General features: G+C 42.0%; 1 protein-coding gene across 10 annotated transcripts in view; it reads left to right on the forward strand.

Moving 5' to 3' along the window:
* ZMIZ1 (zinc finger MIZ-type containing 1) overlaps positions 1-15,403 on the forward strand; it is a 349,016-nt gene that overhangs the window by 107,614 nt on the left and 225,999 nt on the right. For 9 of the 10 annotated variants that reach the window (XM_030487165.1, XM_030487158.1, XM_030487167.1 and 6 more), the window contains one exon: positions 14,713-14,795. The exons of the other annotated variant lie outside the window; for it this stretch is intronic. The gene's annotated coding sequence lies outside the window, so the exon portion shown is untranslated. The remainder of the gene's footprint in view (positions 1-14,712; positions 14,796-15,403) is intronic. 10 annotated transcript variants of the gene reach the window in all.

Raw genomic sequence — 15,403 nt, forward strand, 5'->3', positions numbered from 1 at the left:
GTGCTCTAGCTCCACACTTGATTAAATGGCATTATGAATTCTCTAATTATAATACCTTCACTTTATTTCACTTGAAAGGATTGGTTCTAGTGGAGGGTAGTACAAACAATGTGTAATGTGAATGCACGGTATTAGCTTCCTTATTTGTGTTATTAATACATGCATAGTGATCTTGCCTTCTGGTCACCATCATGGAGTTAAATATGATCATGGAAGTTTGGTGTGGTGCTGGAAGCCTGTCTGGTTTTCTTTCTCTTTGACTTAATTAACCTCTTGAACAGTAGCTAAGTTGCTGCATAGTCTTTTTTATTTGTAGGCTTGTCACTTTTATACAATTTCTTCAACAAGAAATTGTGGAGGTCCTCATGGGGTCTCATTTCATTGGTGGTGATGTTAAAGTCTATAAAGCTGTTCATATGGTGCTATCTTCAGGCAAAGATAATTTCATTTTAATGGTGTAATACTAGTAAGAAGAGTTAATGTCCCTATTAATTAAAACTCCCTTAGTACAGAAAGTCCGGGTAATCCGATTGAAGAAGGGAGAGAATGGGAGTCTGCAGAGAGTGGTCTGTGATGGGGGATGTAGTTTAGATCTTACTAGGGACAGAGGAAAAACAGGAAACAGTCAAAGTTGCAGTGAGAACCTCACTGAGAAGGAAATAGTGTATTGGAACTTAGATCCAATAGGAAAAGAAGAAAGCAGAAGAATTGGAAATACCAGGAGTATGCTCAGTGGAGGACTGGGTAAAGGTGGCTGAAGCGTTAAAGAAAATACATACTAGGGAGTCATCGTACCAGAAAGCAAGTAATAATCACTCTGGGTGCAGGAGGAGCATGGCCTCCTATGTCTTCAGGGGCTCTCCTACCCTTTGCTCTAGGCAGATACTCTCATCTCTGAACACACTCCTCAGGTGGTCCAATGCCAGGTTATGTGATCACTCCTTCCAACATTGCTTTTAGCTAGTGTCCATGTGGCCCAGGTGCAAGCTTGACCCAATCCCCTTCCCACTTTCCTGGTGGCAGCAGTCAGCTGAAATGGGATGTGCATCCCAGGTGTGCTGCGGCTGAGCCAGTGTTTTGGAACAGCCGATGTGGGGTCACTGCCTGCATCCCTATGCTGTAGATTGAGTGAAATGCTTTGGATTATCTTAAAATTGAAACTGTCATTGAGACAGTGTAAAAGGAGTATCAGTAACTATTTCTGAGTGCTGCAATTGATTATTTTTTTTTACAAGTATGTGGGGGTTTTGCAACCAGAAGCCTAGTAAGCTTATTTAAAAACAAACAAACAGAAACCAACCCACAAAACAAACCCAAACAAAAAATGACAAAACCCAAGCCACTGAATTTGTTTGTCATCTTGTTTAGCCTGATGACAGGGGCATCATCTCTAAGGATATTTTATGTCCTGCAAATCAGAATTGTGGGCTGTTGTTTTGTGTGAGAGCGACAGTGATTTTGCGGTAGGCTGGCAGAGTCCCTGGGTTGAGACCAAGTGTTGGTGGCTTTCAAGCGTGGCAGCCAGCACATCTAAGTGCGGTTGGGTATAAAGAGCCCTTGAGCCTGCTGAAAAGAGGTGAGATTATAAACGTGAAATGGTTGAAACCGTCCTTCGCCTTTGAGTTTAAAGAAGTTCCATTTGTTTAAAAAATAGATTCAATACCTAGTTTTCCTGCTTTAACACAGCTTGGTGTGTACAGGATCTTGTAGAAGGTTCAGGGGGGTAGTTATGGAGCAAAGGAGATCACTGGCAGATTTAGCATTGTGTATGTGTGCGCCGAGTTATCCTCAGCATGAGTGGAGCCCAGCCAAAAGACTTCTGGTTTGTGTGCAATTCTGCTGCATTTTAAACTAATGCTGTGCATAACTGGCATTAGTTAAGGGGAAAGTGTAGCACTGTGCTTACATCATGCAAGGTAAAATTAGTGACCAAATAAATAACAACTCATTTTTCAGGCATGGACTGGAAGCCAGTTGCATGGCAGTGCTGTATGGGAAGAAGCAGCCATCTCAGGTTTTATATTGTACTTGTTAATATTTTCCTCCTTCTCCCATCATTTATCTTGACGTTAACATTAATTAGTTACTTGCAGCAACCAAAAAGTATTGATGAAAGCCTGCGAACCTAATGTGCTTTTGTAAAATCAGTTTCCTGCTTAAGCAGATATTTCTCTAGTAATTGACACAAACCAGTCTCGGCCGGGGAGGCAGAGGCAAGCTGGTTGTATGATTAATTCACCATGTTCTGTGGTTATTTCATGCTTAGAGTAAAAAGACTGTAAATATAGGGCCAGATGCTCCACCTGTGTCCTCAGCTGAAGATCTGGCCTGAATAATTTATAAAGGTGCTATCCTTTACATTCCCTTCAACTAGAGGTCTTACCATAAAAGCACTAGAGTTGTAAAACCTTCCTCTTGTTTTCCTTTGCCTTTGTGAAAAATGCAGAACACTATAGGCGATCCTAATGCTGGTGAAGAATAACAAACCATACATATGAATGCTATAGTGTGTATATTGCAACATGGGAAAAATAACCACCCATTTGTAACTATATTCTCTCAAATACTTACTAATTGTAGATGTTAAAGTGACTCATCTCATGTTTGCAGGACACATTAAAGTGGCTTGTTTGTTTGGGGTTTTTGTTGTTGTTTTTTGTTTTGGTTTAAAGATTAATAAATAGGCTCCTTTGTTATCCCAGATAACCTACGGATAAGAAAATTGCATAAAATAAGAACTGATCCACAATAACATTTTGTCTTTGAAGGGATAAGTAGTTACCTGGTGCCAACCTTGTGGCTTTAGTTTCATCTCCCAAATAGCACGGAAGCTTGGTACTTAAAATACTGACTTTCAAACAGCTAATATTCCCTTCTATGTTACAGGACAGCTCATCTTCCTGATTTTTGCTCTTTTGTTTTCTGATATTCCTTTTTGTGTAGGAATGTCTAAATATTATAAAAGGTCAGGTGGTTTCTGTTTAAATAATGGATCGCTCCAGGCTTTAAAAATGATGCCTATTTATGGTCCTGCCATCTGCAGGAGCACCAGCCTATCGTAAAGTTACTGTATTGATCTGTCACTAGTCTTGTCTTGTCTGCCAAATGAAAAATGGCTTCAACTCATAACCTGGGCCAGCAGTTTTCCTATTGTAAGCCAGACAAAAATGCTATTGATCTACTTTGCTGAAGTGTTCTTTTCACAGCTTGCCAGCATCAACAACACTGTTGTCCTTACTCGGAGCTAATTAGCTAATAATTTAATGCAACTGAGACAGCAGTCTCGGTTTGGTTTAGCAGCAAGGGAATATGCTGTAACTTCAACAAGATGGGACCTCTTTAAAGCATGGTCATGATCGCAGTGCTTGTCTCAACTTTTATGCTCTCACTTCAAGTTTGATTTCCTCTACACTAAAGAATAACAGTCTAGTTAGACTGCAGTGTGCTGTTACTATAGGATTTATAGGAAGCAAAACCCAGATGCATTGTTGGTATCTGTAGTCTTATACGGTGCTCTTGGTTATGCACTTGCACTTTAGCCTTATGATCGCTTCTGGAGTAAAATCAAGTAGTTCATTGAATTAATCATGGGAACCCTGTGGTTCATGAGCTACAGACAGGCAGATTCAGCCAGGTCTGAGGAACAATTGATCATACCTTTTTTTGTTGGTTCATTTTGTTGTGCTGTGGTTTTGGTAAAACACCAACCAACCAAGTGAATCTACTGCTGAATTGTTTTAAATCAAAATTTATATTTCTTCCTAGGAAATACATTTTCTTAATCCTCCTACTGTTATGGAGGCCAGAAGGCTGCAAGGAAATCAGGTTAGAAGCATGGGAAAGATATAATCTGCTCACACATGTTGAAAACTCATAAGAGTCTTCTGCAATTTTTTCTTATATTTTTAATTCCAATATTTGAATAATTAGATGTATGAACGGGGATTGCTTGCTTCCAGTCCCTACCTACGTGTAAGAAGTAATTGGTAGAGCTTCACATGGCGGGGATGGCTTAATGTCATTCAGCCCACGTTTAATCTTGTGGGTGGTTCTCCTGACTTGTCTCATACCCTCGTGGTGGTGAAAGATACAGCCTGTACTGCATTTCTTTTAGAATAAGCACTAATAAAAGCTTCTGAAATATAATGACAAGCATTTTGCTGAAAAGCGATGGCAGACATCATGTAGCGGTTTTCAGCTGTTCCATACTTTTAAAAGTTCTTGACCAAAGAAGACAGCTTCTTCTGTATTCTTTGCCCAGCCAGTGTAGGCCACATCTTAGTTTATATTTCAGAATTATGCATGATTGAAGTTCTGGTTTTGTTTTCTCTTCTACGTAGCTGAGCACAGTGTAAGGCAGGGTGTACAGGAGGCGGAAGAAAACAGATAATCCCTCAGGGAAGTTATTCCTTACAATTCATACATTAATTCCTCTGGAGTGTGGGTGCATATGTTATTTTTGTGTATGAAAAAGGAGTTTAAGCTGTAAGAACACTTAAAATTTGCTTGAAATAAGGGAACTTCTAATATCTGAAAGCATCCTCAAAGTGCAATTAACTATTCTGACTCAACAGATGCTTCTGTAAACTAGAACACATCTGTCATTACAGAACTGATATGCCACTATATATGATTTAAAATGAGTCCCCATAAATGGACCTATTGTGATAAATATCATCTAGATGGCAAGGATGTCCATCTTTTCGATAGTCCTGTAATAATGTTTCACAACACACTATTCACTGTCTCTCTCTGGAGGTTGCTGTAGTCATGTGAAATGTCCAACTCTTCCTTCGTATCTTTGTTAAACTTGCTTGGTTTTTTCTGCATCTTGCTGGCTCCTTTTTAATGCATGAGGGCTATTGAGTGGTATTTTTAATAAAACAGTAGAACTAAAGATTTTTCTAAGCCTTTTTGGAGATTCCCAGTAGCCAATTCAACTGATTTTTAGACTGCACTCCATCTGTCTAGGAAAGAAAGAAAATACATTAGTAGTCCACACATGAGCAGCTTATTAGTTCATTTGGTGTGTGCAGTACAGTGATTCAAGACTGATCTAAAATATTCATCCACAATTACTGGTGCAGCACAGTTCAAAGTGCTTAAAATCTGTGGGTTTGACTGAGAAATTTAAGGAAAATAGCTGCAAATTGATTCTGTATGTAATTAATGAAACATTTCATTCTTATGTAAATATTAAATGCTTGGGTATTTTTTTCCCCTTTTTTTCCTTTCCTCTTACTGAGCTCCCTCTCCCTGACCTCCATTATGTGTTTGTTTGTTTTGTAGGATGGTGGGTGGGCTGGCATGGGGGCATATTCCCTTGGGAGGAAGAATTAATAGCTGAGTCCTGTGACTCATTCACTGAGCAAACAGCTGTTCTGCCTCTAATTCACCCCTCCTCAGATGTCCATCCCACCCCCGGAGAGGAGCTGCCAGAAGGCAGTGTTTGCCTCTGCCTCTGTTGTTGGAGCTCTCTGTCCACTTTCTTACGCACTTCCCTTGACCGAGCCACCCCTCGCAGCAGAGGTGCAGATACGAGCCCCTGGAGCCTCCTCTATGTTGGAGGGTCAGTGGTAGCCACATCTCCAAGTCTGAAAAAGATTTTTCAGGGCTCACTTCTTATAGAGTAGTGGTTTTGCCACAGCAGTGCCTGTTCAGAGCTGGGGCTGGACGCTTGTGGCTTTAATATGGGTTAAAAGCTTTTGGCGTGTTGGAGAGAAAGGGCTTTTGAGGACAGGAGAACAGCAAGTGGATGTTCATGCAGATGTGGGGAGTGAAGTCGCTGAAGCAGGGCTGGGATTGTGTTTAGGGTCTCTCCCTCCCTCTTTCAGTGTCACAGAAAATTAATCTGAGATTTACAAATGCTATCAGCGGAAGAGTTTAAGAACAGCCTGCAGTATAACTTAGAAAATCCTGAGGCAAACTTCAGCTTGTTTTGAAATGACTGTCTTTCCAGCTCAGATGTCCACACAGAACACAAATTGTGCAACATTGCCTGCTCTTGGCTGCCTTTCCGAGCTGCCAATGCCCTCAAGTTTCAGCACGGGCAGCCTGGCAGGGCTTGGCATGAGGGGAGGCCCTGGACCCTGCCCTGCAGCCCTCCAGGGGACCAGAAAACCAGGATCCAGGGCTACCAGTTTGGGCGTACTTGTGTAACAGCTTGTGTGATGGACAGCAAGGAACGGTCATCTGCTGTGACCAAATGACTTGAAGAGAAGATGGGGGGAAGACTGCTTCTAGCCATTAAATCCCAAGATACGACTCTTCCTCTGAGGCATATGTGTAGTTATTCCTTTCAGTGCTTTTATTTCTATGACACTAGCTTGCACAGAAGGCTTGGATCTCTAGAATTGTGCTTGCCCGCATCTTACTTGGGTCGCAGTGTTGCAGCTTTCCTGCCATTCACTTCCCTGGCACAGCAGCACTGCTTACACAGGCTAAGCAGGTGGTAGCCCCCACGCTACACCACGTGTGGATGTGGGTTTGCATGTATGTGCACGTTCCCAGTGTTTAAACTTATATATGAAGGCGGTTTGAGTATGGTAGTATTCAGTGAGCTGATGTGAAGGAAAAGGTCCTGGCAGTGGATAGATTTGTACTTGTGCCAGGTGTCTACCTTCATGTTTAGAGAGGTGCGTGTTCATCCGTAGGTTTTGGCACACCTGCTAGGAGAGTGGCTAAACCAAATGAAATTAGTGTTTGTAATTAATGAGTTGACTGGCAGAAATATAGGGTGTTAAAATCACTTCTTTCTTTTTCCTTCTACACACATGAATGTTTCCCTTAATGTGTGTCTAGCACATCACTTGAACCACTTTCTGCTCAAATACCTGTTTATTAGTGAGTTCCATTCTCATTTAACTAAAAGAGGGGAATTATCCTTCTTGTCTCCATTCTCATGAGAGGAAGGTAATGGCAGCAATGGAAACATGTATATTGGTCAAGTTTAAAAGATTATTAGGCAGGGATGGTAAAAAAAATCTGCCCAAATTTCACATTGCTGACCTTTAAGCTTTATTTCTGACAGGAGAATGTGAGAGAACAAGATGTGTTATATGTGTTTTCTTTAGATACTTTAGTAAAAGCTCTTAGATGCTGTTTTGGTTTTGAAAATGAATGCACCTGATTTTTAATTTCTGTTTTAAGAAGTTAAACTGGAGGGTGTTTCACTTTCTGCTGCAAAGGTCAGAGCCTTCTTTTGTCATTCTTATTCAAGGAAAGTGGACAAAGGAAAATTTTTGGGAGTTCAGATAAGTTCTACAAAAGGGTTTTAGTAAATGGGGGATCAAGCTCAAAACTGCAAGGCAGAATTTGGGCAGACTTTTCCCATGAAAAAACTCTTTAAAAAATACTTTTTAGCTAAGAAGAAATGAAGAGTTTTTCCTTACAAAACCTGGACACAAAGCTCTGAAAGTGCTTAAGGCTTCGTGGGGGTTGGTTTGTTTTTAAAGTTCTCTTTAAAAACCATCTTTCCTCACTTTTGTGCTCTCTGTGTGCATATGTATTGCTGTACACACAACCCTGTTTTATACTGTGTTAAGGAAGAACATTTTCTGACCACAGTGAAACAATACTTTTTGTTTATAAAGAAAAAATACTTAGCGTAATGGAACAAAGTAGGAAAGAGACACCAGCATCCTACACGGGTGTCATTTTCTGAGTTTCGTTTCGACCCCATATTTTTCCCTTGATGTAGTGAGTTTGGTGTGTGTCATGTTCCCTGCCCCCCCAGCAAAAATAATGTGCAAGTATTACATGCACCTCTAAGCCGTCTGCTCTGCTACTGTGCTTAAGTAGTAATGCCATAAAGATTTAAAAAAATACTGCCAAATATAAGACATTTGTTAGTCTCACAGATGATGGCTTAATTTTTAGTATTCCTTTGTGTTTTAAATCCCGACATTTCTTGTGACCTACAATTAAAATTACTTTAGTGAAGTCTCAACTTATATCCAGATTGCTGAGTGTGGTTGAGTGTCTCCAGGGAGAGCCTTGAGCTGCTCACTAAATCAATCTGTTCTTTTCTCAAAACAGATTAAATATGTTTTACCACTTTAAATTAAAAAATAAATAACCCCACATGACATAACTGCTACATGTGAAATTAAAAATGTGCTCTGCACACTTTGAAGGGTAGTAATTTTGATGCCAATGCTGTGCTGATAGTATTCCACCAGAGAGAGAAATGAATGGTTAAAACCAAGCATGTCTAATCCTGTCTCACTGTTCTGCTAGTCTCATTTGAGAATTAAGTTGATGGCACACTACCTGGGTGGGTGCTAACTGCTAGATGTGGCAATAATCTTCTTTAGCAGAGCTGAGACACTCTGCTTCCACTGCATCGCCTCCCTGGAGTTAGATTTCTGGTTTTTTTATTTGTCTTGTTCATGCATACAGCTTTCTTTTCAGGTCAGCCTTCTCCTACGTACTCCTTTAGCAAGATTAGCTGCAGAACTTGCTTGTGACTCACCTGCACCCTTAGACCATGCTTCAAGTCTAATTTTAGTAGACTCCTCCTGCCCACAGTTTATTTTGTATCCAACACCCAGGAGAAGCAGAGGGAAATCAGTAGCTTCTAATGCTCTGCAAATCTGCAGAGGATATGCAGGCAGCTGTATGTAGGGAGATCAGATGCACTGGCTATGCCAGAAGCAGCCTTTGTTCCTTCAAACCACTTCCATGGCTGTGCTTGAGTGGATTATTGTTTAAGGCTCTATAAGCACAATAGGATATAAGGAAAAGGGAAGGGGGAAATTTTTCTAAAATAGAACAAAACAAACTAAAAAAGTTGCCACGGAAATAGATGGCAAATGGTCTCTAATAATGGGATTTTACAAGAGATGTCCAATCTCCAGAACAATGGTTCAGTTTAAGCCAAGATTAATAGCGCTCATTATCCTACGCCTGTGAGTTGGCAACTCAGCCCTCTGTTATAAACAGTTGCACTCAAGTATGCTACTGTCTGCTGCAGACGAGGTAGGAGCTGTAACTCCAATGGTCGCTTGTGAAATGATAACGAATTGGAAACTCTAACTGGTTTGGATTCATCTGCCCCGGGCTGATTTTTGCTGTTGCTGGCTGCAGTGCTGGTAGGCTGGCGCAGCCTGGCTGGAGATCACAGAGCTGTGCCTGGGCTGGCTCCCTGGCACAGAGTGGGCTCACCAAATCTGCCTTACTTCAGCTCAGGCCAAAGCCACCTGCATCAGGTTATTGTTTAACAGCAAAGTTGCAGTGTGTGTCTTCACAGAGATGCACTGAAGTGCCCATCCTCCCAGTCCAATTTCCCTGTTCCTGCTTACACGCCTTCCTCCCTCCTGGTGCTGGATCTCCAGATCAGCCTACTGACTCCTGTGCAGCCCTTAAATCTGGGGTATGGGGCTGCGAAGTGAGGCAGGGTGCAGCACTGCCCCAGGAACTTCAGGGTTCCCAGGAGAGCAGAGACATGGATAGTGGTGATGTTGGGCCAGTGGCTTTAGGTGCTCTAGTCGCGTCTTCAGTTCAGAAGCAGCATGGAAAAGAGAGGTGGATTGGAAAAGTGGTGCTTCTAGTAATGAGATTTTTGTGGAACAAGTTGGGAGAAGCAGAGGATTCTTGTTTTGTTCTAAACTGAAGATCATGATAGTGCTTACTGCTGCTGTTAGGCCTTCTATATGTAGGGCATGGCACAAACCTAACATTCCCTTCCATGTCAAAGTGAGTAAATTACAACTTCATGGCTTCCTACATCTGAAAAAAAGTGCACTCAAGTTAGACTTTCTTTTTTTGAAATAATTTGAAATACAAGTTCAAGATGGATTTAATTTCTGTTTATGTAGGGAAAAGAACCTCAGCATAAACTTTTGTTAAAAATCAGAAAAACTAATCAAGGAAATGGTGACTGAATAAACAAAACTTCTGCTTTTACCCCAGTGAAAAATAGAGCAAAAATTGAAATACTACTGGGATTCTTTCTTATTTTGCTCTTACCCTGTCTCTGCCCAGGAAAGGAGCACACAGTCCTGCACTAAGCTTAGGGTCTCTCTCTTTTTCACCCCCTCCAAACCCCCCAACTATTTTGTATTGCTTACTTTAGCAATATTTTACGCTTCTCTTTCATAAAACTAGGATACTCTCCCTTTTTCGGCAGAGGACAGCATCCTCTGACATCAAGATCAACACTCAGTGTTGATCTTGAGTTGCTTTAGAATTTCAAAATAGAATTTCAAGTCTCTGAAAACTCTGGAGTTGATAGAGGATTATGGTACCTAACAATGACTGCATATAATATTTAAACAGTGTGTAGAAGTGTTTTAAAATTTCCTGTTTAGCAGAAGTATGCTTGTTGATCAGTAAGCTTATTTAGGAAGGACAGCCCTTTGTATTCTTCACTTATGACCCAGTTACAGCCCTGGATAAATGAGAAGTTGGGATTCTGTGGTTTTAAAAACCACGGTTTTAAAACCATGCTGTGGTTTTACAGGAATTTTGAGTTTGAACATATTCTGTAGTTCAAGAATAGTGCTGGAACTTGGAAAGAACTTGTGAAAGTAGAAAAATACCCTGAATTTGTACCTGCCTTATGTGTTTCCATAAGAAAATTCTACAACGTACTTAAGCCTATCTTTGCAGTATTTCTGTTTTCCCAGAATTTATCTCTGTGTGTTTTGTGTTTGCTATCTCTTAATTTTTGTTCGGGTGTGTAGAGGCCAAATGGTGTTTTGTGTCTGGAAGCTTAAGGTTTTGAAGCTGAAGTCCAGTGCAGGCTGAGTGCTGAGGTGTAGACAGTGAGATATCCTGGGGTCTCTCTTGCTTTCCTCAGAGGATAGAGCTGAGACACAGGGCTCCAGGAAGATCTGCGATAGTCCAGGAACATCTATAATAAACCTGTCCCTCAGAACTGCCAGGTACCAGATGGGACCAGGATGTGATGAGAAAGCAGGGAAGGTTGTTTGTGCTTGACCCAAGTCCATTGCAGTGATACAGCTGAGATGTGGGAGGCCTAAAGATGAACTCTGTGTTGCCTCCCTGTTGTTGGATTTCTTCCAGTTCTCGCCTTCCGTGTTTCTTACATGCTTTAAGACTTGCCATGATGCACAGTTTGCTCTGGGTGTTTCCCTTATGTATATTGACCTTTTCCATTGATTCATCTTGGCAAAACCACTAAGAACCAGAATGCCATGTTAAAAGAAAAACGTTGAAACTGTATGGAATATCGGACCTAAATTGCTGGGTTTGGTGGCATGCGCTGCAGGGAAGGGGGACATCGCCTGGGCTGCCCTGCAGGAATGCCCCCGGGGGACCGCGGCTGCCCCAGGCTGAAGCTAGGACGTCCTTGGCAGACTGGGACTAGGGGAGGAGGAGTCCAGGCTGGGATAGGAAATTGAGTGAAGCAAGCAAGGAGCAGCAGAAGGACAAATGGGAAGTGGGGAGGAGACAGAAACCACCGAGCGTTGAGCCCAGATCCACCTCAGCTGCCTGTTGCCTCGCCAAAGGCGTTGGACTGGACTGAGCACAAGGCATGGCCGAAACAAGGGAAAATAGCTTAGAAAAGGAGTCAGGAGAAAAGGTGTTTGGCTGAAGTTGAGCCTTGGGAAGGCAGAAGATCTTTCCCTCAGTGTTTGCTGAACTGCTTAGTTTCCTTTTTTTTTTTTTTTCCCCCCTCAACTCCTGAAACTGTAATTAAAATGTGTTAATTGGCAATAAATAAAGTAAAATTAAGTAAAGCTCCGTGAGTTTAGATTGTTTTGCCCACAACATGCAGACAACAGATTTTGAGGATTCTTGTACTTCTTTTCCAGTTTTTGAGTCTTTGAGGTTTACCTTAGCCACCTTTACAGCTTTGCTTTTGAACTTTGGAAGGTTAGAGATATATCCTTTAAAACAAACAACGAAGCAAAAATATGAAAGCTGAAATTTGTATGTGATGATGAGACTTTGGAGAGCTGGCTTTAGGAAGAAGTCCTACTATTGTAGGAGTCATGATCAGATCACCAGAGGCGGCAGCCCTTCTGTGTTTCCTCTCCCTCCTATCAACTTCTGCAGCCTTCCCTGCTTGTATTGGTCCTCTCCTTCACCGTATTGATTTTTATGGTGTAATTTACTCAGAGCAAGAGTTCTGTCTATTATGTGCTTGTAATGCACTACATATGCATTACTGTAGAAATAATCTCATACAAAGTGCCTGGGATCTCAAGCATCAAGCAGTTCATAGCCAAAAAAACATTTGGCCAAAACCCTGCGTTTTTGTGCTCCCTCTGCTGGATCTGGGAGTGCAGGAAATAATCTCTGGCTGAGTGCTGCCCGTTCCCCTCTACGCTCTTCCCCGTTCACACCCAGCAGCTTCCTTACTGGGCACCGGTGGTATTTGTGAGAAGGATTTGGTGCGTTCCAGTGCCCGCTTGTGCAGCTGCGTTCTGGGACGTGAACTGGGTTTGAATGTGAAAAGGCTGGGGATTGTGCGGCACCGAGTTGTGCCGCAGCGAGGCCATGGTTTCACACCTGGAGAGGGTGGCTGATGCCAGGCTTAAGGTCTTTTCAGTTGTCCTCTTCTCCCTTACATATTCTCATTTTCAGGTGTAGCCCACTACCCCAAATTGTACAGTGGTCTCACTGTACAATGTCTTGGGGATCTTCCTAGAAACAGGATGAGAGAACAGATCAGGCTTTAATAAAAAGCTAATTTTATCGTTAGAAACTGGTTCCAGTTGACAGCAAAACCCTGCACAGTGTGCTGGCAGAGCTGGGGCTGGTGTGAGCGCCAGGAACGGACAGGGGCAGTGGTGGGGGAGGTGGTACAGCCCCTGGGCAGGTTGTGTGGTGAAACTGGGGAGCAGATGCTGGTAGGGACAGTGCCAGTGTCCTTAGAGTCAGCTTGGACCTGATTTGCAGAAAGTGGTCTGTAATGTGAATTCACAGACATGTTAGTAGGACAGCCCTTTTGAGAGGTGCTTTGTAAAACAAAGTAGGAATCGTGGTGCTGGTTTTACAAACGGGCAGAACTGAAGTGCAGAGGAGGGGAGCGAAGCGTTGGCTCCGTGTGCTGCAGCAGTGCAGTTTAAGCTGGTTTAAACAGCCTCTGTTCCTACCCTTTGCCATCACAGTTGATAACTCCTGCCCTATGCCTGCTCCCTGTGTTGTGTTGGCACAGCTGTTTATGAGAAATTAGTTCCCCCAATCCAGCTAACCATGCAGCTGCACAAATGCGGGCTTGGAAGCAAGCATCTGGGAGAGAGAAGTGAGAGGTAAAGTTTAAGCTGCCAAGTAAATGCTACAGCCCAATTTGCCAAAGTCCCATCCTGTTGCACCTGGACTGGTACCCAGCTCCTGGGGCAGGCAGAACAAAAGTTTATCCTTTGGAGGAACAAACTTACAAGTTGGATAAATAACTAATTCCGACTTCATTAAAGACCCAGTCTGTTTTAGCTGAGAAAGTCATGTTAACACATACTAAATCTGAATCAATTAGCATGTTTTTCCTGGCTTGTATAAGCAGAACAAAAGCACTGGGGAAAACTTCTGGATGAGAATAAATATGTTCTGGGGGAAAACATTCACAGTTCAATGAGGCCTTAAAAGCCAATCATTCACCCAGGGTGCCTGTCAATATGTAACTTCTCTAAAATTGCCGTTTGTTGTGAGACAAGAAAACCAGCAAAGCTCATGTCTGAAGCAGACAGTCTCTTGGTGGCACTGTACGTGTTGGGGTGGGATGACTGCTTCTAACCTATAGTTTTCAGACATGTCTTTATTCTTTGTGAATATCAGTAAACAGAATAAATATGACTGCAGAACAGATACTGAATGCAACTAACAAGTTATTTGAAATAACTTGAGGTTTTTCTTCTGCATTTAAGTCTCTTCTGGTTTTTGCATCATATGAATTGTTGTAGAAGTGTCTGCTCCCAAATGTGGTCCTTGGGGACAAACCTGGACTGGCTGCGAATTGCGTGCCTTATTCTTTTTCCGTAATACTTGCTTTTTCATGTTTGATGGAAAATTCTTTTGCATGAAAGTTATTTGGCAGTTAGTGAAAAGAGAAGGAAAACGTAGTCATCATGTTGCTTTCTTCAATATTTGCTGAGGTTTGGAGCCTAGTAGTATAAGGCTGTAAGGACACCTTGTCTGCCTGCTGAAACAGCATGTAACAAAATACATACTGCCTGTAAACATTTCCCTGTCTCCCTTCACAGTCTTTCTTTATAATTAAAAAGCATTTCCTAGAAGTCATAGTGCTGTGCCAACGTAATCCATAAACTGGCCTTGTTTTGCTGCAGACAGCATGGTGGTTTTGAGGTGTTTCGGCATACTCCCCTGAGCAGAGTTTGGGGGTTGAGGTATTTTTTTTAATGGCACTTAGCTCGCAACAGTCAGTGAGTTATCGTTTATAAAAGAGACTTCAGCATGACCTTTAACTGGAAAAAAAAAAAATACTACCGTTTGACTCAGGAAATTTTGATATAAACCTCAACAGAATTCTTGTTATCTTTTCCTGGGATCATTGTTACAGGTAAAAAAAACTGTAAGACTTAAACTGCTGGAGTGAGTCTCAAAAGCTTCGGAGTGACAGAGCTGAGCTGGAACCCCACCCAGCCTCAGATCTGGTCCTCCAGGCTTGGTCCTAGGATTCCTAAATGCTCTTCATTCATTTCAGGTCCGTTCAGTGAGCTGCTTCAAATATTACCATGTTATACAGGAGAACAGAAGCATGATGTGTCTGTATTTTTATTGCAGGAAAATGGATCTTGTTATGTGAGAGCGTTGAGGAAACAGTCCCCAGCTACTGAGAGGAAGAAAGGCCAGTGGGAAAAATTCAGGTAGGAAAGCTTTATGCACCATCAGGCAGTAAACACATTTGTGAGCTTTCACTCTTTTTCCAGACGCTGTGTCGTGTTTTATGCTTTAAGGGCTGATCTGGTCACTATCAAAGTTTATTTGTTGTTTTACGAAGCAGTCCTGTTTGGTCAATTGATTGCAACAACAAAACACTGCAAGCCAAGCCCTCAGCATAAACATTCCTTGGGCTATCCCTGGTACAATATTGATCCTGATACAGAGTACAAACAAATTACTCTTTGCATGAGCCATTTGAGCTATAAAACAGAGCAGTAATATGTTCTACTTGCTGCCAATAAATGTGCATTTATAATAAACAAAGTAGAAATCCCTGAGTAGAAATGAGCAGTAGTTTCAATGTGTCCAATAGCTCATGTCCAGCTGTTGTACAGAAATAAAAAAAACACAGTGGGCACTCCAGGGATTCTGTTGCCCCCTCACCAATAGGTAGTATCATCTTTTGCCTTATTTCCAGTGATGTTCAGAGCTTCTCAAGAATTTGGTCTACATATTGGTTTTCTTGTGGACCAGCTGCCTTTCCTTACACTGTTACGTGGGTCATCTCCACTTTCACTCCTTGTCACATCCC

The sequence above is a fragment of the Strigops habroptila genome, chromosome 5 (genome assembly GCF_004027225.2).
Source record: "Strigops habroptila isolate Jane chromosome 5, bStrHab1.2.pri, whole genome shotgun sequence".
NCBI classification, from domain to species: domain Eukaryota; kingdom Metazoa; phylum Chordata; class Aves; order Psittaciformes; family Psittacidae; genus Strigops; species Strigops habroptila.